Raw genomic sequence first — 26,027 nt, 5'->3', positions numbered from 1 at the left:
TCAAGTCTGCAGCAAAAATTTGCCTTGGCGGAACTCCTTGGGCCATGAGGTGATGTTGGAACTAGCCTGGACTCCTTACGTAAACACAAGAGGTCAAGGTCTTATAGAGCCTCATTTGGTCATTCCTAAGGGGAAAGCTGCCAGTTTGGAGAGATTCCTATGAAACAGGCATGGAACAATAAAGTAAGTAGTTGGAACTCTACATGTGTGGGTCAGGTTGTCTGCAATTCAGGCTTTGATGGGCAAATGACGACAGAGATGGAAGGGAAGAAGGAGAAGGTTTAGCTTGTACCAACTATTTAAATTAGATCTTCCTTGCCTACGTCTGAATGGGTTGACATTGATTCTTTCAGACAAAACACTGTTACCTATAGAAGAGAACATTTGCAGTCTATCAACATTGACAAAGCAATCCACTGGAAAAGGAAAGTGAAGCCCACGCCTTTAGACCACTGATGAGGTTACCTAGTAGGGTCATGAAATGTCTGCAAGGAAACAACCAAACTCAGGCAGCTCCAAGGACCCCACAGGTCTCCTCCTCCTCCTCCTCCTCCTCCTCCTCTCTGCAAACCCCACTCCCTTTTAGCACTTATGATATTACCTAGTTAGGTCATGATATATCTGTGAGAAAACAACCAAGCTCAGAGAAACAACAAGGACCCTGCAAACATCATTCAGATGAACCACAATCCATCCATCCATGTCAGAGGTTTTGAAGGTGGATAAAAAAAAATGTATCTGAAAATGGATGAACAATGCTTCTGGTTTGCACAGGAAAAAGATAAGAGCGGGTTGCAGTCTATATATATAAAAAAAGAAGTACGAGATGGATTTGGGTGAAACACCCTCGCTTGCCAAACAACATTCACATCAGGAACAGAATCTGATAAATTGCCATCCCTTTCCAAATTCTGTGCGCTTCGCAACGATCTTCCTGATTGATAAATATGAAATTATTGGCAGCGCTGGGTTCTGTATGTGCTTCTCCGTTGCCATTAAGCTGATACAATTGGAACACCAATTCCAGTATCCTTCAGTTAATGGTTCACCCTTCCTGTAACCCCATGGGTCCATTTATTTGGCGCATCAATTACAAACTTGACATTTTTATAGGGTGTCTCTCATTTTAATAGGGTTTCAGAGCCACATTATGATCAGCAGGAGAAAGGCTTTGTTCAGGGAAGGAGACAGTAATCACTCACATACCAGAACAGAATAGTAAATGACACAGTTTTCACAAAACCCGGGGTGGGATAGAGGAAAAAAAAAAACAAGCTTCTAGAGCTGGCTGAAGAAAGACATTTGAGAATGACACGAAAGCTCATTCCTTAAAGTTAAATGACATCATAGTCCCATCAATTAATGTCTTGGGTTTGGGGGATCGGGGTGGGATTTTTTTTATTATTATTATTTGGCTTGGTGCCTTCTGAAATAAACCTGCCTTCCTGGCTTTTGTGTGGAAGCGTTTATTGCCTTCTCAAGGGCAATCTGTTGACCCTACAGAGCTCCAAATGCCGTCATTGCAATCTGGAAGGTTATGTGTGTTTAGACAGTAGACATTAAATATTAATCTAGTGTGTCCATTCCAGGTCCAAAAATTGCAGCTCACATCATGATTATCTATGCTAGAATCAACCAAGGTCCTTCTAGTTGAGCATTTGATGACCAAGGGCAGACAGACAGATCTTTTCTGAGACTCATGAGCTGAGGTGCAAGATCTTTGAAGCCCCCCACCATCTACTCAGCATACATAAGTACAGGAGTGGGGTTCAGAAATTTTAGCAACTGGTGCTTTGCCTGGTTGCTGGATGGGCGTGGTCATGGTAGATGTGGCCTCCTGCACCACAGGGGGATGTTTTTGCTCTCCCCAGACTGCAGAGTCTTTCCTCCAGAGCCTCCAGGACGATGAAAACAGCCTCCAGAGGCCCAACGGAGGCCAGAAATGGGCTCGTTTTAGGACTTCTGCTACTTCCGGTAGGCCCATTTGTTGCCATCCCACAGCCCCTGCATGGGTCCTGCACTTACCTGGCATCCAAAACGGGCTGCGTGGAGACTCCTGGGAGGGGCAGGGTGGGGTGGGCAGAGTCAGCCAGTCCTTGTAACTACCTGTTGTGTCCTCCCTTGCCTCCGTCTGAGTGATGGCTTAATTAGCCAGCACTATCAGCTCTGGCAGCAGAATAGCCAGTGTCTGCCAAGAGCCTCCGTTATCTTCCACGACGCTGGTGAGTCACTCAGAAACAAACTTCAGCTCCTAATCAGTGGATTTGCCTGTTACAAAGAGACACAGCAGCTCTCATTGTCTTTTATGTCCTGTGGGGTGTGGCTCCATGACTCAGCACTTCCTGGGCCTGCCCCACCCCTGCTTCTGTTGTTTCCTCCTCTCCTGCCTAGAAACCTAGGGTTCAACCAAGCCTGATTGCCATCAGCTGGGTCTGCAGGCGTGGCCTGGTGGGGGGGAAAAAGTCAGGGGAAGGAGGCCTCATTATCTCTTTCACCTGGCCTGCTTCTGGCTCCTGGAGCTGAGCCAGGGAAGCCGGTGTTCCCGAGGTAAGTCCTGACGGCCCTTCCCCCTCACTGTCCAAGTCACTTGGGAGGCGCAGACACAACACTACCGGTTTGGCGAACCAGATTAAAATTAACATCTGGTTCGCATGAACTGGCCCAAACCAGTTGAATCCCACCCCTGGATAAGTAGTAGAATTCAACTTCTGAATATCAAGGTTGTGTTGAGTTGTTGTGGGTTGACCTACCTCTGACCCATTGATCTATTTCGTCCCCTTTTCAAAAGGCTGGAAATTCATGGTTGAGGTCACTGTAAGGAGCAGAAGACTCCATCAAGTGACTCATGATTTGAAGCAATGACCATACCTGCCCACCCGGACTGTCCTTCTAAAACCCTTTGCTACACTGTGTGAGACCAGGACTAAACGAGTCATTAAACATGATCCTCGGCGGAGGATTTGAAATTGTAAAAAAGGTTAAATATTTAGGAGTCTTTCTTACTTCATCAAATGTAAAATTGTATAAGAATAATTATGATGTGTTATGGAAAAAAATTCAGAAGGAAATGAATACTTGGAAAAAATTACAATTATCTTTGTTGGGGAGAATAGCAGCTATAAAAATGAATGTTTTGCCTAAATTCTTGTTCTTGTTTCAGATGATACCAATAATTAAGAAAGACAAAAATTTGGAAGAATGGCAGATTGGAATTAATAAATTTATATGGGAAGGGAAAAAAGCGAGAGTCAAAATGAAAATAATGCAAGATACACGGGAAAGAGGAGGATTAAAAATGCCTAATTTAAAACTGTATTATGAAGCAGTTGTTCTTTCGGTAATAAGTGATTGGTTTAATTTGACGGAGGAAAGGATTTTGAATATAGAAGGTTATGATTTATTATATGGTTGGCATGCATATTTATTGTATGATAAGAAAGTAGATAAAGCTTTTAAGAATCATGTGTTGAGAATTTCTCTTCTGCGTGTCTGGAAAAAATATTATTATAAGTTAAATTATAAAATTCCTATATGGGCTAGTCCTCGGCATGCAGTAGAGAATATAAATATAGAACAGGAACAAGAAATGATTACTTATAAAGATCTTTTACATAATGAGAGGAAATTTACAACTAAAATCTTTGGATATATTAAAAGAAGAAGGGAGGAATTATACTTGGTTTCAATATGGACAGTTAAAGGCTAGATGGAAAGAAGATCAGAAAATTGGTGTTATTCAAAATGAAGAAAATTTGGTTAAACAAATTAGAAATCAAACCAGGGGCATATAAAGATATTGTATAATGTGTTGATAGAAATAGATTCTGAAAGAGATTTAATAAAGGATTGTATGATAAAATGGGCACAGAATATTCAGAACCAATAATGTTGGAAACATGGGAAAAATTGGGTTAGAAATGTTAAATTTACATAGCGCAGAATTTAAGGAAAATTTTTATAAGATGTTTTATAGATGGCATTTAGATCCTAAGAAATTATCATGTATGTATCCAGATATGCAAGCGAAATGTTGGAGATGTAATTGTGATGATGCTACATATTTTCATGTATGGTGGACTTGTAAGAAAATTAAGTCTTTCTGGATAAGAATTTGGTGGATTATGCAGAATGTTCTGAAGAAGAAGATAAAGTTCCTACCACAATTTTTCCTTTTGGGAATAACAACAGACTGTACAGTGATTGAGACTAAATTGATTTTGAACTTAATAACAGCAGCAAGACTGTTGATTGGACAATATTGGAAGAAAAAAGAATTACCCACAATAGAAGAATGGATATTGAAAGTTTCCAATTTGGCTGAGATGGCTAAAATCTCAGCCTTCTTGAAAGACAGTACTCAAGAAAAATATTTAAATGAATGGAAGAATTGGATTGATTATATTCAAAATAGATATCAGATTAAGAAATTTCAGATTGCCTTTGAATGAAGGACGTTGTTTTTGATTTTAATGGAAGAAGTCAGGTTATGTGAGAGAGAAGGATTATAATTGTGTTAGATTTTAAAAATTTAATGTATGACTGTTTGTTTATTGAACTATACCTTGTGTTTGCTCCGGGAAGTCGGGGGAAGGAGGGTTTTGGAGGGAGGAGGGAAGGTGGGGGAGGGGGGAGGGGAGGGGGAAAAAATTAATTGTTGTTGTAAAACCTTTTCAATAAAAAAAAAGAAAAAGAAAAAAGATCATTTTGATCCATTGTTCCAGGTGCAGATTCCACATTTTCCCCTGGAAAATCACATTTTTATACTTTACTAGTTGATAACTCAGCGTTGCCTGGGTATTTATTTATTGCAATCCCCTATTAGACAGGAAAAGCAACTTCACCCTGAGTCCTGATTTAGGGAGAATTAAATTAGTTAAAAATGTTTTACCCGTGCCCCCAGAAGAAGTGGCTTCTTGTCGGTGATATATGCACTAAGCTGTTTGACGTTGTAATACTTTTCTCGTATGTAATCTGCATGAAGTACATTGTATCGATCTCGTAGTGGTACAGGCAGGCCGAGTGGCAATGAGGTTTTATTGATCATGGCCATACATTTGTCCTCAAGAATAATCGAAACCTTGTTGAAAATGTCCAGACCAAACATAATTTCTAATCTTGGATTTGCTCCCTTACTCCCTTGTGGAGTACTGTGAAGCCGTAATCATGGCAACTCCACTGTGCTGTACAGTAGAAGCCATTTTAAGGCACAACAGGCTGTATCTTAACAGAACACACACCCCAAGGGATGTTAGAGGTGCCTTACCCCTCACAGTATTTTTTTCCAGGGAGTAAGTCATCTGTGTATCAAGTTTGATTGAAATTGCTTGAGGCGTTCCAGAGTTATGCTGGAACACACACACACACACACACACACACACACACACACACACAGAGAGAGAGAGAGAGAGAGAGAGAGAGAGAGAGAGAGAGAAATATATATATATATTTATATACATGGAATATATACATTTATATACATGAAAAGGAAGAGACAGCTGCAGTCACACATTGCTCCCAGAAGCACGAAGCTGAAGCCTGAAGATGACGAATGAGACTTCGTCGAAACGTCGCCAAGACACTTCCAATTTTACGCGGGAGAAAACCCGAATAACCAAAGATCTACATACAAACACCCGCGAAAACCTCAGAAAACAAATATTTATATACAGTATATAGATATTGCTATATCCTTCTGAAAAGTGGATTGCTTCCCAAAATATATTTGCTAACATCTAGTATCAAACAGAAGATATTTTGGGGTGGGTATTACAGTCATCCCATGACCAAATTTCGGGAAGACATCAAGGTTTTGGTTTCTTTATTTTTCTTTCTAAATAAATTGGCCAAGTTAACCACTCAGGCATAGATTTTTGTCCCCCGTTTCATTTCAGAAATCTTAATTGAATACAATTTAATTTTCTTTCGCTGTATATAACATATTTTAAAAAACCGACCAAACTTCTTTGTTCCTTCCTCTCTTCTTTTTCTTGCATTTTTTTTTTCATCGAGACTGCCTGAAAAACCTGCTCACCAATTTAACAGATTAAATTAAATGGGTGTATCAGGCAGTTTCGCTTGTCTATAAATTTATTCTTACTAAAATCCATTCATTTATACAAGCTTCATTAAATTAGTAGATGCAGAACCTGATCTCTGCATCTATCATTCTGTTCCTCCTGGGTTTTTTTTAATACATAAAAAAGCTATCCTTTATTACACATTTCTAATTATGAATACTGACAATTTCTGTCACGGAATTTATCATGGAAAGAAGCAAATTTACCTATATTATAGGTTGAAATGATGTGTTCTTTAGCTGTTTTTTCCCCCGCTTCTCCAACCAAGCAATGTTAGTCTTGAGTTTCCTCTTCCACATCTCATCACACCTTGTGTGTTTCTGAGTGAACAAAAAGTTAAGGATACAAACTCACATGCATGGGAGAAGACCTGACCCCTTTGGTTTTAGGTCTTATTTAGCTCTTATTAATTCATTAATTTTAAATGTTTTTGTATTTAGAACATAGAATAACAGGGTTGAAAGGGACCTTGGAATTAAACCTATTCTATTCTATTCTATTCTATTCTATTCTATTCTATTCTATTCTATTCTATTCTATTCTTTATTTCATTTCATTTCTATTCTATTCTGTTGTTGTTAGTTGCAAAGTCGTGTCTGACCCATTGCGACCCCATGGACAACGTTCCTCCAGGTCTTCCTGTCCTCTACCATCCTCTGGAGTCCATTTAAACTCATGCTTACTGCTTCAGTGGCTCCATCCAGCCACCTCGTTCTCTGTCGTCCCCTTCTTGTTTTGCCCTCAATCTGTCCCAGCATTAGGCTCTTCTCCAGTGAGTCCTTCTTTTTCATTAGGTGGCCAAAGTATTTCAGTTTCATCTTCAGGATTTGGCCTTCTAAAGAGTAGTCAGGGTTGATCTCCTCTAGAACTGACTTGTTTGTTCGCCTTGCAGTCCAAGGGACTCGCAGGAGTCTTCTCCAGCACCAGAGTTCAAAGGTCTCGATTCTTTGGCGCTCAGCCTTTCTTATGGTCCAACCTTCACAGCCCTCCATTGCAACTGGGAAAACCATAGCCTTGACTATATGCACTTTTGTTGGCATGGTGATGTCTCTGCTTTTTAGTATGCTGTCTAGATTTGCCATAGCTTTCCACCCCAGGAGTAAGCGTCTTTTAATTTCTTCGCTGCAGTCCCCATCTGCAGTGATCTTGGAGCCCAGGAAAATAAAATCTGTCACTACCTCCATTTCTTCCCCATCTATCTGCCAGGAATTGAGAGGGCCGGATGGCATGATTTTAGTTTTCTTAATTCTATTCTATTCTATTCCATATATTCTATTCTATTTATTTCATTTCATTTCATTTCATTCTCTATTCTATTCTATTCTATTCTATTCTATTCTATTCTATTCTATTCTATTCTATTCTATTCTATTCCATATATTCTATTCCATTCCATTCATTTTCTATTCTATTTATTTCATTTCATTCTCGATTCGATTCGATTTGATTCTTCCATTCCATTCCATTCCATTCCATTCCATTCCATTCCATTCCATTCCATTCTTTATTTTTATTTATTAGACAAGTTTATATAGCCACCCATCTCAAACAGTCTTCTCTTCTCTTCTCTTCTCTTCTCTTCTCTCACAACAGTAATAGGACTCATTTGCAACAATGATGAATCTGCATATAGATGGGAGGTTGAATGACTAACCTCATGGTGTGACCGGAACAAGCTGGAACTGAACTCACTCAAAACCATAGAAATATGGTAGACTTTAGAAGAAACGCTTCCATACTTCCACCTCTCAAAATACTAGACAACACAGTATCAACAGTAGAAACCTTCAAATTTCTAGGTTCTACCATATCACGAGATCTAAAATGGACAGCTAACATCAAAAACGTCATCAAAAAAGGACAACAAAGAATGTTCTTTCTGCACCAACTCAAAAAGCTCAAACTGGAGCTGCTGATCCAGTTCTACAGAGGAATGATTGAGTTTGTCATCTGCACCTCTATAACTGTCTGGTCTGGTTCTGCAACCCAACAAGACAGACACAGACTTCAGAGGATCATTAGAACTGCAGAAAAAACAATGGCTACCAACCTGCCTTCCATTGAGGACCTGTATACTGCACGAGTCAAAAAGAGGGCCGTGAAAATATTTACAGACCCCTCACATCCTGGACATAAACGGTTTCAACTCCTACCCTCAAAATGACACTATAGAGCACTGCACACCAGAACAACTAGACACAAGAACAGTTTTTCCCCCGAAGGCCATCACTCTGCTAAACAAATAATTCCCTCAACACTGTCAAACTATTTACTAAATCTGCACTACTATTAATCTTCTCATCGTTCCCATCACCTATCTCCTTCCACTTATGACTGTAACTTTGTTGCTTATATCCTTACGATTTATACTGTAATTGATTATTTCCTGATCGCTTATTTGTAACCGATGACTATCATTAAGTGTTGTAAGTGTTGTACCTTGATGAAGGTATCTTTTTTTTTAATGTACACTGAGAGCGTATGCACCAAGACAAATTCCTTGTGTGTCCAATCACACTTGGCCAATAACAAATTCTATTCTATTCTATTCTTCTCTTCTCTTCTCTTCTCTTCTCTTCTCTTCTCTTCTCTTCTCTTCTCTTCTCTAACCCTAACCCTAACCCTAACCCTAACCCTAACCCTAACCCTAACCCTAACCCTAACCCTAACCCTAACCCTATCCTATCCTATCCTATCCTATCCTATCCTATCCTATCCAATCCAATCCAATCCAATATTCTATTCTATTCTATTCTATTCTATTCTATTCTATTCTATTCTATTCTATTCTAAAACAGGTTTTCAAAATCTTTTTCGAGTCACTCAGAGTTGCTTTATTGGTGAGTTGGGCAGCATATACATTTAATCAAGAATTAAACTTATGTCTTCCTTTTCAAAACTGATGGTTTTGAATATAGTTGCAGCCGAAAAGGGGACATTAGCTCACCTTGTCGATTTATTCAGCCTGGCTACATCCTTTCTTCCCATTAGAAAATCCAAAAATGAGGCCACCCAAATATCACAAGCAGAATGAATTAAGGTGCTGTATTATTATTCATGGGCTGGGGTCTACCTCTTAGAAATGACAAAAGAGGAAAAGGCAAAGGACAGTCCATAATAATGAATGTTTCTCAAAGAAAATGTAATTAACTGATAGATCCCCTGGAATGCACACGTCCAAAATTTAAATTTTCAACTCTTTTGAAAAAGTTAAACAGATCCTTTTGTCTTTCGGTTCTGAAGAAGCATATCTGGCATTCGAACAAATTCCTCCCTTCCCTTGCTTGTGTCTTCCTGTTGTAATAAAAAAGACTTATCTACAAAGGCATCATAAACCATTTATACATAAATAAATAAACCATACAGAGCGGGAGATTAGAGAAGAAAGCAGAATGTCGGATAGTGTTTCCATTAATTTTTCATTCTTAATTAAAAAGCAAATAAGTTATGTTGGCCATCAGAATCCAAGGATGACTTCAGAAGGAACTTTGAGAGCATCTCCAACAGGTTTCACGCACCACTGCAGAAGACCAAGACAGTTTGAAGTATCTGGTTGCCTAGAGAGGTTCTGATCCTTGGAGTGGATTTGCACTTCTGTTTTCCAGTTTACAGAATACAAGAACCTGCCTATTCACCTTGATGTAATATCATCCTGATCAGTGGTGGGTTTCACATATTCTTACCACCAGTTCACCGCGCATGCGCATGCTCGCTTTGCGTGCACACCTTCCACACATGCGCCCAATGTTCCCGCATGTGCTCAGCCTTGAAAACATGGCTAAATAGGATGGCATTACGTCCGGGTGGGTAGGTGTTGTGCCTCGTCCTCACTCCTCTCCTCAGCCGGGCCCTCCCATCTCCTGCCGGGCCTGCTATCAGATTCAGAGTCTGATAATGAAGAGGAACGGCTTGGCATGCCTCCAGCCCCCAGCCCTGGCCCCATGCCTGGAGGGGATGTCAGGAATGAACAAACAAACCTCATTCACACACAGCCGTCAGAGGGAGTCAGCCACAGATTGGAATTGCCCGGGCCTGCTCCTTCTGACCCCTCCCTTTCTCAAACAGCAGAAGACAATCTAAAGTGGGAGGATCCTCACTTCCGGAGATCTGAGAGGCGACGTCAGCAGAAGGAAGGGAGGGGCAGGCCCGGATAAGTGCTGAGTCATGGAGCCACACCCCATGGCCTATATAAAAGACCAGCTTGAGTCAAGCAATTTGAGTCAAGCAAAGTCTCATCTGGTTTGCTGAAGTCACACCTTGGATTCCTGCCTGCCCTGAGAAATCTGAAAGGAATTTGGCAAAGCTGCAGAGGCTTCGTGGCCATGCTTGATACAGACTTCCCAGACCTGGTCGTCGGAGAGGGAGTGGGACATGACAGTAGGTGTGCCCACCCAGGCCCTCTCGGGCCCACCTGTAGTCGCCTGAACTGGTCCAAACCGCCTCTCATCCTGATTCTCTTGCATTCAACTTTTATGTTATCTCCCTAACCTTTGTGGCAAGTGTCTCCTTTTCTCAGAGCCTCTCTTCTACATGACCCCCACCGTGACAAATGTCTCACTTTTCCAGAAGACAGAATGTTAATTCTTGACCTGAAATAAACAGGAATTTGATTTCGTCCCAGCTTTCTCTTCCTGCCATCACTCACTCTCTCCCACCCCTTCCAATAAAACGGCTCTTTTGGCTGTTACAAACAGATCCATCAACCACTTGTTGAACTTCTCCTAAATAGGGACCTTACGGTTTCCTCATATTTCCTTCAGGCAAAACGGAGCAACTGATAATGGGAGGTGTTTTTTTTTCCCCCTCTCAGATTGTGCCTGGGGAATGAAATCTATCCTGAAGTCTCTGACAATGGATTTTATTCGTCTGTCTTTCACCCTTACCCCATTTTTTAAAGATTTTTCACTGTAACCTTCCTGTCTTCTGCTGGTGCATATACTAAGGAGAAATAAGAAATAAAAGAGAAATTACAGTCTCCTGGTGTTTGGCCCAAAGTCATCCAAGTGGCTTTCATGCCTATGTCAGGACTAGAACTCCCAATTGCCTGGCCATTGGCTCAAAGTCACCCAGCTGGCTTTTGTGCCTATGGCAGGACTAGAGCTCCCAATCTCCTGGCGATTAGCTCAAAGTCACCCAGCTGGCTTTCATGCCTAAGTCCCAATCTCCTGGCGATTGGCGCAAAGTCACCCAGTTGGTTGCCTTTCATGCCTTTGGTAGGACTAGAATTCACTGTCTCCCAGTGTCTAGTTGGGTGCTTTCACCTCTGCAATTGTTATTATCTCAAGCTTTTCACCCTCTGTTTCTCTCTCACAAGGAAAGGGGAGGAAAGGGATGAGAAGATGGTATATACACCTTTTCAGGATTCCCCCCCCCCCCCAGCCTATAGTTTCTCTTTAGCTCATGGCCATGATTCTTCTCTCGGCCTGGAACCTCTTTTCAGATTTCAGTAATGTATCGATCCGTCTGGAGAGACTTATTTCCTGTCCCTGCTAATTTACCTGCCACGGCTGCTAGATAAAGCCTCAGCCTTCTATTTCTCGAATTGAATTCAGGGTAGATACCTTCTTAATTTATGCTTTGTTTATTTTAGAAATTACTGGGATGGGTTTCAAGAACTCATAAAAGTGATGAGGCAGGAAGAGGAATGGAGAGCTGGCATCCAGCTCCATTTCATTTGGGCATCTGCTCTCTGGGCTTCGTGCAAAGAAAGTAAAGGGGGGGGGGATTGCATTTCTCAGGGGAATTTTTTTTTTTATACCAGAAAGGCAGCCAAGCATTTTGAAATATTCTGAGTTAAGAACCCCTTCTCTTCTCTTTTCTTCTCTTCTCTTCTCTTCTCTTCTCCTCTCCTCTCCTCTCCTTTTCTTTTCTCTCCCCTTGTTCCTCTTCTCTTATCTTCTCTTGTTTCTCTTCTTTTGTTTCTCTTCTCTTGTTTTCTTTTCTTCTATTTCTCTTCTCATCTCTTCTCTTGTTTCTCTTCTCTTCTGTTTCTCTTCTCTTGTTTTCTTCTATTTCTCTTCTCATCTCTTCTCTTGTTTCTCTTCTCTTCTGTTTCTCTTCTCTTGTTTTCTTCTATTTCTCTTTTCATCTCTTCTCTTGTTTTCTACTATATCTCTTTTCATCTTTTCTCTTGTTTCTCTCTTTTTGTTTCTCTTGTTTTCTTCTTTCTCTTCTCATCTCTTCTCTTGTTTCTCTTCTCTTCTTCTGTTTCTCTTCTCTTGTTTCTCTTCTCTTCTTCTGTTTCTCTCTCTCTCTTCTCTTCTCCTCTCTCCTCCTCTCCTCCTGTCTTCTCCTCTCCTCTCCTTCGCCTCTCCTCTCCTCCTGTCTTCTCCTCTCTCTCCTTCGCCTCTCCTCTCTCTCTCTCCTCTCCTCTCCTCTCTCTCCTCTCCTCTCCTCTCCTTTTCTTTTCTCTCCCCTTGTTCCTCTTCTCTTATCTTCTCTTGTTTCTCTTCTTTTGTTTCTCTTCTCTTGTTTTCTTTTCTTCTATTTCTCTTCTCATCTCTTCTCTTGTTTCTCTTCTCTTCTGTTTCTCTTCTCTTGTTTTCTTCTATTTCTCTTCTCATCTCTTCTCTTGTTTCTCTTCTCTTCTGTTTCTCTTCTCTTGTTTTCTTCTATTTCTCTTTTCATCTCTTCTCTTGTTTTCTACTATATCTCTTTTCATCTTTTCTCTTGTTTCTCTTCTCTTTTTTTGTTTCTCTTGTTTTTTCTTCTATTTCTCTTCTCATCTCTTCTCTTGTTTCTCTTCTCTTCTTCTGTTTCTCTTCTCTTGTTTTCTTTTCTTCTGTGTCTCTTCTCTCCTCCCTTTTCCTCTTTCCTCTCCTCTCCTCCTGTCTTCTCCTCTCCTCTCCTTCGCCTCTCCTCTCCTCTCCTCTCCTCTCCTCTCCTCTCCTCTCCTCTCCTCTCCTCTCCTCTTCTCCTTTTCTTTTCTCTCCCTTCCCTTGTTCCTCTTCTCTTGTTTCTCTTCTCTTCTTCTGTTTCCCTTCTCTTGTTTTCTTTTCTTTCTCTTCTCCCTTTCTTTATCCTTCCCTTCCTTTCTCTTTATTTTTCTTCTTTTCTCCTCTTTTTCTTCTCTTGTCATTTCTTTTCTTAATAGCTACATTTGATTCCTGCCAAACTGGAGACTCAGGCAACAATCAAGTCCCTTTTTCACACACACACACCCCAAATTGGGCTGCACAACACCCACATTCATAACCTAGGGCACCCCGCTTGCAGCCCTCAAGAGTCTCCAAGGTTGCACAGCTGAAATACGTGGACAGTGGTTGGTTCTGTCATTTTGGCTTAGACTTTTGAACTTAGACTTTTGAAATAAGAAGGAGAACTTGATTTCTTAGCCCCTCTGCCCCTTCTCTCAAATCTCCTTATAATTATAAAAAAAATCACTTATACTGGGTTTCTGGATCAGCTAGGACTGGAGGAAACAAGTAGCAAGTATTTAGGGAGCATCCTGAGACTATTTAGGAAAAAGAAAAGCCAAGTTTTAGGTTTTCGGAGCAAAGGGAAATAGAATAAATGAATGAAATAATAGCAAGCTAGTCAAAAAGCACTCAGGTTGTCAAAGTGGTAAAATGGCTCTATCATTGAGTAAAGAGTTTTCGGTCTACTATGAAAAGTGCATTTGGGTGGAGGGAAAAAATTAAATGTCAAGGGAAAACCGGTCTAATTCACTTAAAGGCTTCTGTCATTAGGCAGGCTCAGGTGATCAATACTTAACGGAGGGAAGGACTTGCTTTCTGCTGCCACAAATTAAAGCCAGGGATGGAAAGGGGATGGAAAGGGCAGCCAAGGAAAGCCAAGAAATGGTTTGGAGATTTCTCAGAAGGAGTTGGCATTCTTTAATCCGCTTGAGCCAAGATACCTTGGCAGGTGGGCTGAAAACTCCAGTATTTGCAGATGCACAGTTAAATACCGAGAAATGAAGGTAGAAGGGGGTAAATAAATTGCAGCAACCTTGACAAATTATCCCATATTAGGGTTGAATGATGCTTCTTACTCTTTCACAAGAGGGTTAAGCCAGGGGGGGATATCCAGCAGGTTCTGGAGAACCGGTAGCGGAAATTTTGAGCAGCGGAAATCTTTAGCTCAGAGAACTGGCAAATACCACCTCTGGCTAGCCCCAGAGTGGGGAGGGAATGGAGATTTTGCAGTATCCTTCCCCTGCCACGCCCACCAAGCCACACCACGCCCACCAAGCCACGCCCACAGAACCGGTAGTAAAAAAAATTGGATTTCGCCACTGGGTTAAGCTCCTTCCTTCCTCCCTCCCTCCCTCCCTCCCTCCCTGTCCTTCCTTCCTTCCTTCTTCCTTCCTTCCTTCCTTCTTTCCTTCCTTTCTCTCTCACTCCATCTTTCTTTCCTTCCTTCCTTCCTTCCTTCCTTCCTTTTCTCCTTCCTTCCTTCTCTCCCTCCTTTCTTCTCATTCCCTTTCTCCCTCCCTCCCTCCCTTTCTTCCTTCTTCCTTTCCCTCCCACTCACCCTCCCTTCCTTCTTTCCTTCCTTCTTCCCTCCCTCCCTCTGTCCCTCCATTCCTTTGTCTTTACTTCCTTCCTTTCTTTTCTCCTCCCTCCCTTCTTCTCATTCCCTTACTCACTCACTCACTCCCTTCCTTCTTTCCTTCCTTCTCTCCCTCCCTCCCTTCCTCTTATTCCCTTTCTCCCTCCCTCCCTCCCTCCCTCCCTCCCTCTCTTCCTTCTCCCGAATGGAATAACATACTCACTGAAAAGTTTCAAAGCCTAATGGGCAAATAAATATATAAATGCATTCATGCTGGCCTTCACACATACAAAAGCCGTTTTTGTGTCTGCTTTTAGAAATCCAGTCTCGTATCTGTCAGTGTCATTGTACCAGGGCCTCAAGGGATGGTGAAGATCCTATTTGCAGTAAGTCACAATCTTGTGATCAAGGAAGGAGAAAAGAAAAAACGCCCGACATTGGCTTTTTTTCCCAGGCTAACAAGTAATTTTCTTCAACTCAGCACGAGTCCACATTCCTCTTCCTTGAAGTTTCCCAAAAGCTGGCTCTTGATGTGTCTTTAAAAGAGGGCCTAGACAGAGAGTAGCAGGGAGCATTGGTCAAAGACTAATTAATCAAGTAGGATACGTAGAGGGACCTCAACAATGGACATCAGTGTGATGCTTCCTCCTTGTGGCTTGTAGTCACAACAAGGGTGGGGATATTTCTCAATAGTTAGACTGGTCTTCCCTAACCATCAGCTGGGACATGGTGGCTGAGTGGCTAAGATGCTGAGCTTGTTGATGGAAAGTTCGGCAGTTCAGCAGTTCGAATCCCTAGTGCTGTGTAACAGGGTGAGCTCCTGCAACTTGTCCCAGCTTCTGGCAACCAGCAGTTCAAAAGCAGGTAAAAAATGCAAGTAGAAAAATAGGGACCACCTTTGATGGGAAAGTAACAGTGTTCCATGCGCCTTTGGCATTTAGTCATGCCAGCCACAGGACCATGGAGACGTCTTCGGACAGCACTGGCTCTTCAGCTTTGAAACGGAGATAAGCACTGCCCCCTAGAGTAGGGAATGACTAGCACATATGTGCGAGGGGAACCTTTACCTTTACCTTTAACCATTGGCCAAGCTAGATTTCACCAGAATTATATTCCACCTAGTTAAAACAGGAACCACACTACTGAATTTCTGTTTCAGTTCAGGAGCTATTTATCTCAGAAACGGCAGCTTAGTCTTGCCCCCCCCCCCAAAATTGAAGGAACAAAGAGTCCAAGTGTTCAAGGAACCCATTAATCAAAATGGACTGGACGATCCTATCATTGTTTCCAAAATTCTTTAAACTTACCCCTGATTCTTGGTTATAATTTCTTTGTCCAACTTTCTGTGATTCTCTTTTTCTTGAGCCTTCTGGTACAACAGGATTCCCTGAGAGTCAAACAATATCATATAACGGTTGGGATGGTTTCAAGCTATCCATTATAGGGAACAGAACAGAATAACAGAGTTGAAAGGGACCTTGTGAGTCATCTCGTCCAACCCCCCCCTCAAGCAGAAGACCCTACACCATTTCTGACAAATAGCAGTCCAGTCACTTCTTGAAAGCCTCCAATGATGAAGCTCCCACAACTTCCAAAGGCAAGCTGTCCCGCTGGTTAATTCTCCTAACTATCAGGAAATTCCTCCTTATTTTCAGATTGAATTTCTCCTTGTTCAGTCTCCATCCATTATTCCTTGTGTGGCCTTTGGATGCCTTGGAAAACAGCTTGAGCCCTTCCTCTCTGTGGCAGCCCCTCAGGTATTGGAAGACTGCTATCATGTCTCCCCTGATTCTTCTCTTCACTAGACTAGCCATGCCCAGTTCCAGCAACCGTTCCATCGTATGTTTTAGCCTCCAGTCCCCTAATCATCTTGGTTGTTCTTCTCTGCACTCTTTCTAGACTCTCAATATCTTAAGGGGGATATTATATGAATATAATAAATATATGATTATTTATTGATGGACTTCATATAGCACCCATCTCACTATCAGATGATCCAGAAGATAGGAATTCTTCTGAAAGATGTCATTTCCTGTCCACTCTGATATATTTTTTGGGTGGCCTTTGTTTTACCACAAAAAGCAGTGTGTTTTCTTCCTTTTCTACCAATATATCCACATTCATTTGTTTTGTTTTTTAATGGATCAGTTCATCTCAGGGAGATAAATGCATTCTGTTATAATGGATTATTACATCTTCAACTTTTGAGATTCTTAATTATGCTTGTCAAAGTGGAGCTGTCAAAAACTGTATTCCAGAAACATAATCTGAAAGATTTTTTTAAAAAAGGGGAATGAATAAATGAATTTAGCAACTGATCTATTACTCTTCTGGAAAATGGAATCAGGATGGAGCTACTGAGATACAAATTGATGTGAATATATTTTCATACATTGGATATTCGTAGCACTTTCAACCTTACCAATGTTTGACCTTCCCCCAAGGACTTTGGGAAAAACAGAAGCTCTTATTCACAATTAAAATGCACAGGGGCGGGTTTGGATCTACCAACACACCAAGAATCAAAAACAGAGGCAGGGAGGAAGTGAGATGAGGGTTTTTTGTTTTTTTTTTAATATGAAGACGAACAATTATTTCAAGGAGGATGGCTTGGGTTGCTCACCCTGTCATGTTGACTTATTTCAATCTAAGATTCTATTACTTCTATGAGGACATTTCAAATGTTGCCCTGATCATCTCCTCCTCTGAAGTCTATGTATTTATTTAAAATAAATAAATTTATTTATTTTAGGGGTTTATTTTATATGGTCCTCCCCTAGCATTGATGACGTTTTCTAGATAGGTTATGAAATGTCTTCAAGAAGAAAACCAAGCTAGGGTCTCATAGTCATTGTTCTCCTCTTCCTCCTCTTCCTCCTCTTCCTCCTCCTTGTCCTCATCCTCTTCCTCTACCTCCTCCTCTGAAATCTATTTATTTATTTTTATCCTACCTTTAGTATTTTTATACATAAATACCTCAGGGCAGTGAACATACCAAATAGCAAATTTCCCCCAATAATCTGGGTCCTCATTTTATCAACCTAGGAAGGATGGAAGGCTGAGTCAACTTCGAGCCGGTGAGAATCGAACTGCTGAACTGCTGGCAGCCAGAAGTCAGCAGAATTAGCCTGGAGTACTGCATTCTAACAACCACTGTACCACCATGGCTCCTTGGCTCCACAAAATACTGCTTCCTTTTCCTGTTTTTCCCTCCACAACAGCCCTGTGAAGTGGGCTGGGCTTGAGAGAGGCTGAGTTGAAAAAATGTGGAGTCTATTGGATCTTACTAAATCATCTTCTTTTAATGATCCCAAAATCCCTTGCAGGGTGGAGTCTGGGCAATTGAATGGAGCTAGCAGAGTGTTTTAATGGCCGGATGCCTTTCCTATTGCCAATGCAGACTTTTGTTCAGCAGATATACTGTATTCTCAGTGTGCCCAGAGAGAGAAATATCTGCCTCTACCTAGGATTGAACACACAGCCTCCAGATTGTGAGGCGAGAGCTCCACCTCTAGGCCACTGCACCACTCTATCAGATCTTACTAAATGAACTTACTAAAATGACATTTCTCAGCCTTTCTGTCATCGTGACTAGCAGTGAAAGATCCTGTATTGTGGGTTTTGATCCAGCAACATAAACAAAGTCCTTCTTTTTCTGGATTTGAATTAGCTGACCTCTACAGGTCTTCTGATGTGTCTTTTGGCAAGGTCTTCTCCAGCGTTTATCTCCTGACTCAATGGCCCTCCCTTCCCAGCTGTGATATTTGAGCTCCTCTGAATTTTAAATACTTCAAATAAATACCATAAAGCAAGCAAGCAAGCGTGTGAAGGCGTGCTGGAAAATAAATCACCCTGAGACACATCTGAGACAGTATCCAATCTGGTCTCCTCCACAAAAATCTCCACTCTGACCCCCCAAACTCCTTTTTCAAAGAAAATGGAGCCTATCTCAGGTTGGCCTTAGATGTGTTAAACTTTGATGCTCCACTAAGTCAACATACAATAGCTGTTGTGGACTGATACCTTATTGTCTGGACCAGGGTTCTCCAACCTTGGTCCCCTTAAGACTTGTGGACTTCAACTCCCAGAGTCCCTCAGCCAGCAAAGCAAAGCTGGCTGAGGAACTCTGGGAGTTGAAGTCCACAAGTCTTAAAGGGACCAAGGTTGGAGAACCCTGGTCCGGACCACCTTCTCACTCCTTGAATGCTGGCCCATAATTCCACCCACCTCCAGTGGAATTCTGAAATTGGAGAATATCAATCACCCATTGGAAATTATCACTGTTTGGATCACTGGGTTTAATCAGACACAGGAGAGGTGGAGGCCATTGGTCACATACTGTTGTGTCCCACTCCCCCTCTGATGACCGGGTCTAGGAAGTCCGTATCAAGCATGGCAACAAAGCCTCTGCAGCTTTGCCAAATTCCTTCCAGGTTTCCCAGGGCAGGCAGGAGTCCAAGTTGTGACTTCAGCAAACTAGAGGAGACTTTGCTTGACTCAAAGTTGGAATGCCAAAAGCAGGTCCTTTATATAGGCTGTGGGGTGTGGCTCCATGATATCCAGGCCTGCCTCTCCCTTCCTTCTGCTGGTGTCGCCTCTCAGATCTCCGGAAGCAAGGATCCTCCCACTGTGAATTCTCTTCAGCTGGATCTGCTGTCAGTAATTCCAGCACATGGCTGGCTTCCTGCTCACACGCTGTAGGAGTGAGGTTTGTTTGTTTATTCCTGACATCCTGTCCAGGCATGGGGCCAGGGCCAGGGGCTGGAGGCATGACAGGCCATTCATCTTCATTATCAGACTCCGAGTCTGATAGCAGGCCTAGGAGGAGACGGGAGGGACCCGGCTGAGGAGAGGAGGGAGGACGAGGCACAACACATACACCTTCGATGTTCCTTTTACAGAAAGATGCGAAAAAACCATACCCTTCCAATTATTGTTAGGTATCCTGGCCGTTCCGACACTGTTTATCTCCAGTGGCTGCTTAAGGATGAACAGTCCATAGCTACAGCTCAGGTGGCTAGATTCTAGATAGATAGAGCCGAGATGGTGCAGTGGTTAGAGTGCAATACTGCAGGCTACTTCAGCTGACTGCTAGCTGCAGTTTGGCAGTTCAAATCTCACCTGCTCAAGGGTGATTCAGCCTTCCATCCTTCCGAGGTGGATAAAATGAGGACCCAGATTGTTAGGGGCTGACTCTGTAAACCGCTTAGAGAAGGCTGTAAAAGCACTATGAAATGGTATATAAGTCTAAGTGCTAGTTCTATTCTGCATAGCAGCATTGGGGATTCATCAGAAACATGTGTCCAATCCACTATAGCCAGTGGTGATATTCAGACGGTTCAGACTGGTTCGGGAGAACTGGTAGTGATGACCTGCCCCGCCCCAGCACTATGCCATCCTATTTAGCCACGTTTTCTAAGCCATGTGCATGTGTTCAAGCCACGCACATGAGCAAAGTGCTTGCGCAGAAGGGGCATGTGCTCACTTTTTTTGGTGCACGGTGAACTGGTGGTAAAATTATGTGAAATCCTCCTCTGACTATAGCTACTTTATACAAACTTATTGCACTACTTATGCCTTTCAGTTTTAGTATTAAACTGACTACAGGTCACACAATTTATTGATTGTAATTTTAGTATAGTTAGACCATGTATAATTGACAGACTGGATTTTGTCATAGATTTTAGCTGTTATTTATTATTTTATACTAGAATTTTTAACTGCATATTTGTTGATGATTTTATTTGTTCTGGTCTCTGGTGTATGACTGCAATAAATTGAATTGAATTGAATCAGACACTGTGTTAGAAATTCTGTTTTTATATACAGCACCACAGAGGAAACAAGCACAGTCACCATGTGCTTTACTGCTCAACTATTTAACTGTAACAGGAAACTCTACTTAGAACAAAGGAGCATAATACCATAGATTCAAACTTGTAAACACTACCATCTACTGGCTGAATACTGCTGTAGTTGTTGCATAGAAATATAGTACATTCCTATAAAAGACTACTTCAGCTTCAATCGCAATATTACAAGAGCAAAAAATAGATTCAAGCTAAATGTCAACCGCTTCAAACTTGATTGCAGAAAATATGACTTCTGTAACAGAGTTGTTAATGCTTGGAACTCACTACCTGACTCCATAGTCTCTACTCAAAATCCCAAAATCTTCAACCAAAAACTGTCTACTATTGACCTCACCCCATTCCTAAGAGGACTATAAGGGGCGTGCATAAGAGCACAATTGTGCCTACCGTTCCTGTCCTATTGTTCCCTTCATTATATCAAATTAATATAGTTGATGCATATTTTTTTTACTTATATATTTTCTTCAATACATGTTGTTTTATCTATGACAATTGTTTGTGTATACTGTTGTGACAAAATAAAAAAAAATGAATTCCAACACACTGGCAATTACAGGACATCAAGGAAGCATGGATTAAAACGAAGAGGCCATGTTGCCTTCAGATGTATGATGATCAGAAGTATGCCTTGTATGAAATAGTTTAATGCACTACATCCTACAACATCTTGAATCTCCAAAGACCTACACAAGGGTCCTCTTTGTAGACTTTAGTTCAGCATTCAATACCATCATTCCAGACACTCTTCTAACTAAGGTAAACCAGCTACAGGTACCTGAACAGACTTGTAAGTGGATCACAAGCTTCCTAAGAAACGGGAAGCAGCAGGTGAAGCTAAGGAGAATCACATCAGATACCTGTACAATTAGCACAGGGCCCCCCCAAGGCTGTGTGCTCTCCCCACTTCTCTTCTCTCTGTATACCAATGACTGCATCTCTAACGATCCATCTGTTAAACTAGTGAAGTTTGCAGATGACACAGCAGTGATCGATCTCATTCGAGACAATGATGAATCTGCATACAGACGGGAGGTTGAACAACTAGCCTCATGGTGCGACCAGAACAATCTGGAACTACACTCAAAACCATAGAAATGGGGTAGACTTTAGGAGAAACCCTTCCATATTTCCACCTCTCACAATACTATCAACAGTATCAACAGTAGAAACCTTCAAATTTCTAGGTTCTACCATATCATGAGATCTAAAATGGACAGCTAACATCAAAAAGTCATCAAAAAAGGACAATAAAGAATGTTCTTTCTGCGCCAACTAGGAAAGCTCAAACTGTCCAAGGAGCTGCTGATCCAGTTCTACAAAGGAATGATTGAATCTGTCATCTGCACCTCTATAACTGTCTGGTTTGGTTCTGCAACCCAACAAGACAGACACAGACTTCAGAGGATAATTAGAACTGCAGAAAAAACAATGGCTACCAACCTGCCTTCCATTGAGGACCTGTATACTGCACGAGTCAAAAAAAGGGTGTGAAAATATTTACAGATCCTTCACATCCTGGACATAAACTGTTTCAACAGGTTTTTCCCGAAGGCCATCACTCTGCTAAACAAATAATTCCTTCAACACTGTCAAACCATTTAATAAATCTGCACTACTATTAATCTTCTCATCGTTCCCATCACCCATCTCCTTCCACTTATGACTATAACTTTGTTGCTTGTATCCTTACGATTTATACTGATATTGATTTTTTCTTGATTGCTTATTTGAAGCCTATGACTATCATTAAGTGTTGTAAATGTTGTACCTTGATGAACGTATCTTTTCTTTTATGTACACTGAGAGCATATGCACCAAGACAAATTCCTTGTGTGTCCAATCACACTTGGCCAATAAAAATTCTATTCTATTCTATTCTATTCTATTCTATTCTATTCTATTCTATTCTATTCTATTCTATTTTATTCTATTCTATTCTATTCTATTCTATTCTATTCTATTGAGCCTTTCTTTACTTACAACAGGCATCATTGCTGCCTGCCTGGCTTTGACCCAGAGACAAGGGGGGAGGGAACAGCATTACAGAAGACCAGCAACCAGATAGTCTTTCAAGGGACACCGATTGTAACCGTTTTCCTGGATGCTTTGAAAAGGCAAAAGAGAAGATGAGATATACGGAAGAGGAGAAGGTAGGGGACAAGGAGGTGAGCAAGAAGGAGTTTCATGGACAGTAAGCATCAGAACACACAAGTAAGTCCCTGACTTACAATGGTTTGTTTAATGACCATGCAAAGTTATAAGGATACTGAAAAAAGTGACTTATGACTGTTTTTCACATTTACAACCATTGGAGCATCCCCACGATCACATGATCAAAATTCAGATGCTTGGCAACTGACTCATATTTATGACGGTTGCTGTGTCTTGGGGTCACGTGACGTGATCCCCTTTTGTGACCTTCTGGCAAGTAAAGTCAATGGAGAAGGCCAGATTCACTTAACAATTGGGTCACTAACTTTATCAACTGCAGTGATTCACTTAACAGCTGTGGAAAGAAAGGTCGCAAAAATGAAGCGAAATTCATTTAACAACTACCACCATCTCGCTTATCCACAGAAATGTTGGGATCAATTGTGGTCGTAAGTCGAGGACTACCTGTATTAGGTCTGCCTTTCATTGAATGCCAAATCACAAAACTCTCCTGTTCCAAATCTATCTGGAAGGAGCAGAATTAGAATTCTGCGGTTGGGCTGATGATCCAGAACTCCAGGGACTTGTAGGGCAAACCCACACCGGACTATCTGTGCCAAATTTTTAAGGCAGAGGCCTGTCTCTTCCCCTCTAAACGGCATTGTTAAGATAGTGTTGACCTGCTCCGTTGCTTTTAATGGGCTCTATTTATAACTGTTCCTCTGCTAAATGTGTCGAGTCGTAATGAATGGAAAGACTGTTTGCGATGGCTCAGCGTTTTTTCGCCAACTTCACTGGGAAATGCCATCTGGCTTCTCGTTCAGTCACAGAGCTAACCATTATTTAAAGGAATGAATGCATTTGGCATTATTAAAAGAGAGAGGGGAGGGGGAGGGAGAGAGAGAGGGAGAGGGAGAGGGAGAGGGAGGGAATGAGAATCTTTACACACATTCATCCCAATCGCATGTTTTAACATAATCTTACCATGTCACACCTTCCCGCATATTTTTTAAAAAGAAGCTGATTGAAATGCAATTTCACTACAAAGATGGCATAGCACACATCGTAACAAGAGAATGTGTGTGTGAGAGAGAGAGAGAGGGGGGAGGGAGAGAGAGAGAGAGAGAGAGAGAGGGAGAGAGGGAGAGAGAGGGAGGGACAGAGAGAGGGAGAGAGAGAGAGAGATGCCCTGGATTGCTACAGGGAAACGATGTAGAATTTTGTCAGTCTGTCTTGACTACTATCTATCTATATATCCCCTCTCTCTCTCTCTCTCTCAACTTCCTGTCTGTTATCTCTTTCTCTCTCTCTCTCAAATCTTCCTATTATCTTTGTCTATCTGTTTATATCTATCCAATCCAGCATCTGTCTGTCTGTCATCTATCTATCTATCTATCTATCTATCTATCTATCTATCTATCTATCTATCTATCTATCTATCTATCTATCTATCTATCTATCTATCTATCTAGCCAGCCAGCCAACCAACCAACCAACCAACCAACCAATCAACACATGTAATTCTTCCTGTTCTAACCTAGACAGATCTTCTGTATCTAGTTGGTTCTCTAGTAAGATTAAGCTTACGGCCTTTTGTTGTAGTCAAATGCCCAGAAAGTCAAGATGTATGGGCACATTTGGGGTGATGATATTGACACCAGCTGATGGCCACGATAGCCAAGATGACACCATTAGCCTTCTAACGTTACAGTGGTCTGTATACTTCTGTGAAGATTCTCTTGATGTCGGGTACTGATTACAGACACTCACCTGTTCTTTTGTTGATGGGCAAAACTCTACACCAAAAAAAATGAATGCCATTATGACTGATCACATTAAAATTGCGGGAACTTGAGTGAATAATTAAAGGGAAAAAAAGAGATAAACCCAATGAATATGCAGATCAGCCTTCAGTCTACCTTACAAGCATCCAACTAAAACATGGCTACCATTACATCAAGGTTACTTTTTCTTTAGCACTGTTTCTTCCTCCTGCACAGACCCATCGATCATGTAAGGACTGAGGGAAAGATAATAGAACTTAAAGCCGTGACACATCGTGCATCGCAACGTGGCACAGACTCTGAAAATATAGTTCAGCAGAGGACTGATGGCAAGATCTCAAGTCTTGCTTTGCAAAATTTTGGGAGGAACGTGGGGGAGTGAAAGAAATCACAGGAGGACCTTAACTTGGAAGTACCCTCAGACAGGTGATCAAACCTTGTCTGGGGCTTGGAAAGGTCACCTTCAACTCCCTTCAGACATATTGTCCATGCTAGCTCAGACGATTGGGAGTTGCTAGCGATTGCACAGAGAAATCTCTCCCAGAAAAAACTTATTCGGTTGCGTGCTGACAACGCATTGAGGATTTATTACAAATTAATCCTCTCCGGAGACTTCCTATTCTGTCACCTTCTGCTTTTAAAAAAGCAAAAAAGAGACAGGCCACTTAGTCCTGAAAGCCATCCTCTGCATAGCCTAATCAATAAGCCAATCACAATAACTTTATTGACTTTTCATTTAGGACCTGACACCTCAGACGTTGCAGTTCCTCAGAAGGTATCCAGAAAACCCAACCGAGTTTGCAACGTTTGCAATTCAGTCCACGTAGGCAGTTTTGCAGAGATGATGAACATGATGTATGAGCGTAATCCAAAAGGCTAGGAATGTCAGCATATTTTAAATGGAACCATTCCAGCTCCCTCCTTCTTTTACTCTCTCCTTTTTGAGTTTAAATTTTCCTCTGAAAAACAGATGTTTGGGAAACAGCATGAGTATCTTGGAGAAGAAAGAAAGAAAGAAAGAAAGAAAGAAAGAAAGAAAGAAAGAAAGAAAGGGAGAGAGAGAGAGAGAGAGAAAGAGGGAGGGGGGAGGGAGGTAATAAAGTGAAAGAAAGAGAAAGAAAGAAAGTGAAAGAAAGAGAAGAAAGAAGAAAGAAGAAAGAAGAAAAGAAAGAAAGAGGAAGGGAGGGAGGGAGGGAGGGAGGGAGGGAGGGAAGAAATATCATAAAGAAGAGAGAAAGAGAGAGAGAGAGAGAGAGAGAGAGAGAAAGAAAGAAAGAAAGAAAGAAAGAAAGAAAGAAAGAAAGAAAGAAAGAAAGAAAGAGGTCCTTAATATTTATTGCTAGAGGGATCTTGAGAGATTGGAAATTTTAAAATTTAGGCTTCCTCCTGTTGAGCAAAAATGTATGCTTGACTGAATGGAAAGATAGACTAATTAGCTGGGTCAATGCATTGTAATTCTGAATAACAGAATAATAGATTTGGAAGGGACTTTGCAGGTCTTCTAATCCAACCCCTGCCCAAGCAAGAGACCCTATACCCATTCTGGACACTTGGCTGCCTAATATCTTCTTTGAAAACCTCCAGTGATGGAGCACCCATAACTTTTGGAGGCAAGTTGTTCCACTGATTAATTATTTTCCCTGTCAGGA

Source organism: Ahaetulla prasina, chromosome 15 (assembly GCF_028640845.1).
Source record: "Ahaetulla prasina isolate Xishuangbanna chromosome 15, ASM2864084v1, whole genome shotgun sequence".
NCBI classification, from domain to species: Eukaryota; Metazoa; Chordata; class Lepidosauria; order Squamata; family Colubridae; genus Ahaetulla; species Ahaetulla prasina.
The sequence above is the reverse complement of the archived record's forward strand: the minus strand, read 5'-3'. Positions refer to the sequence as shown.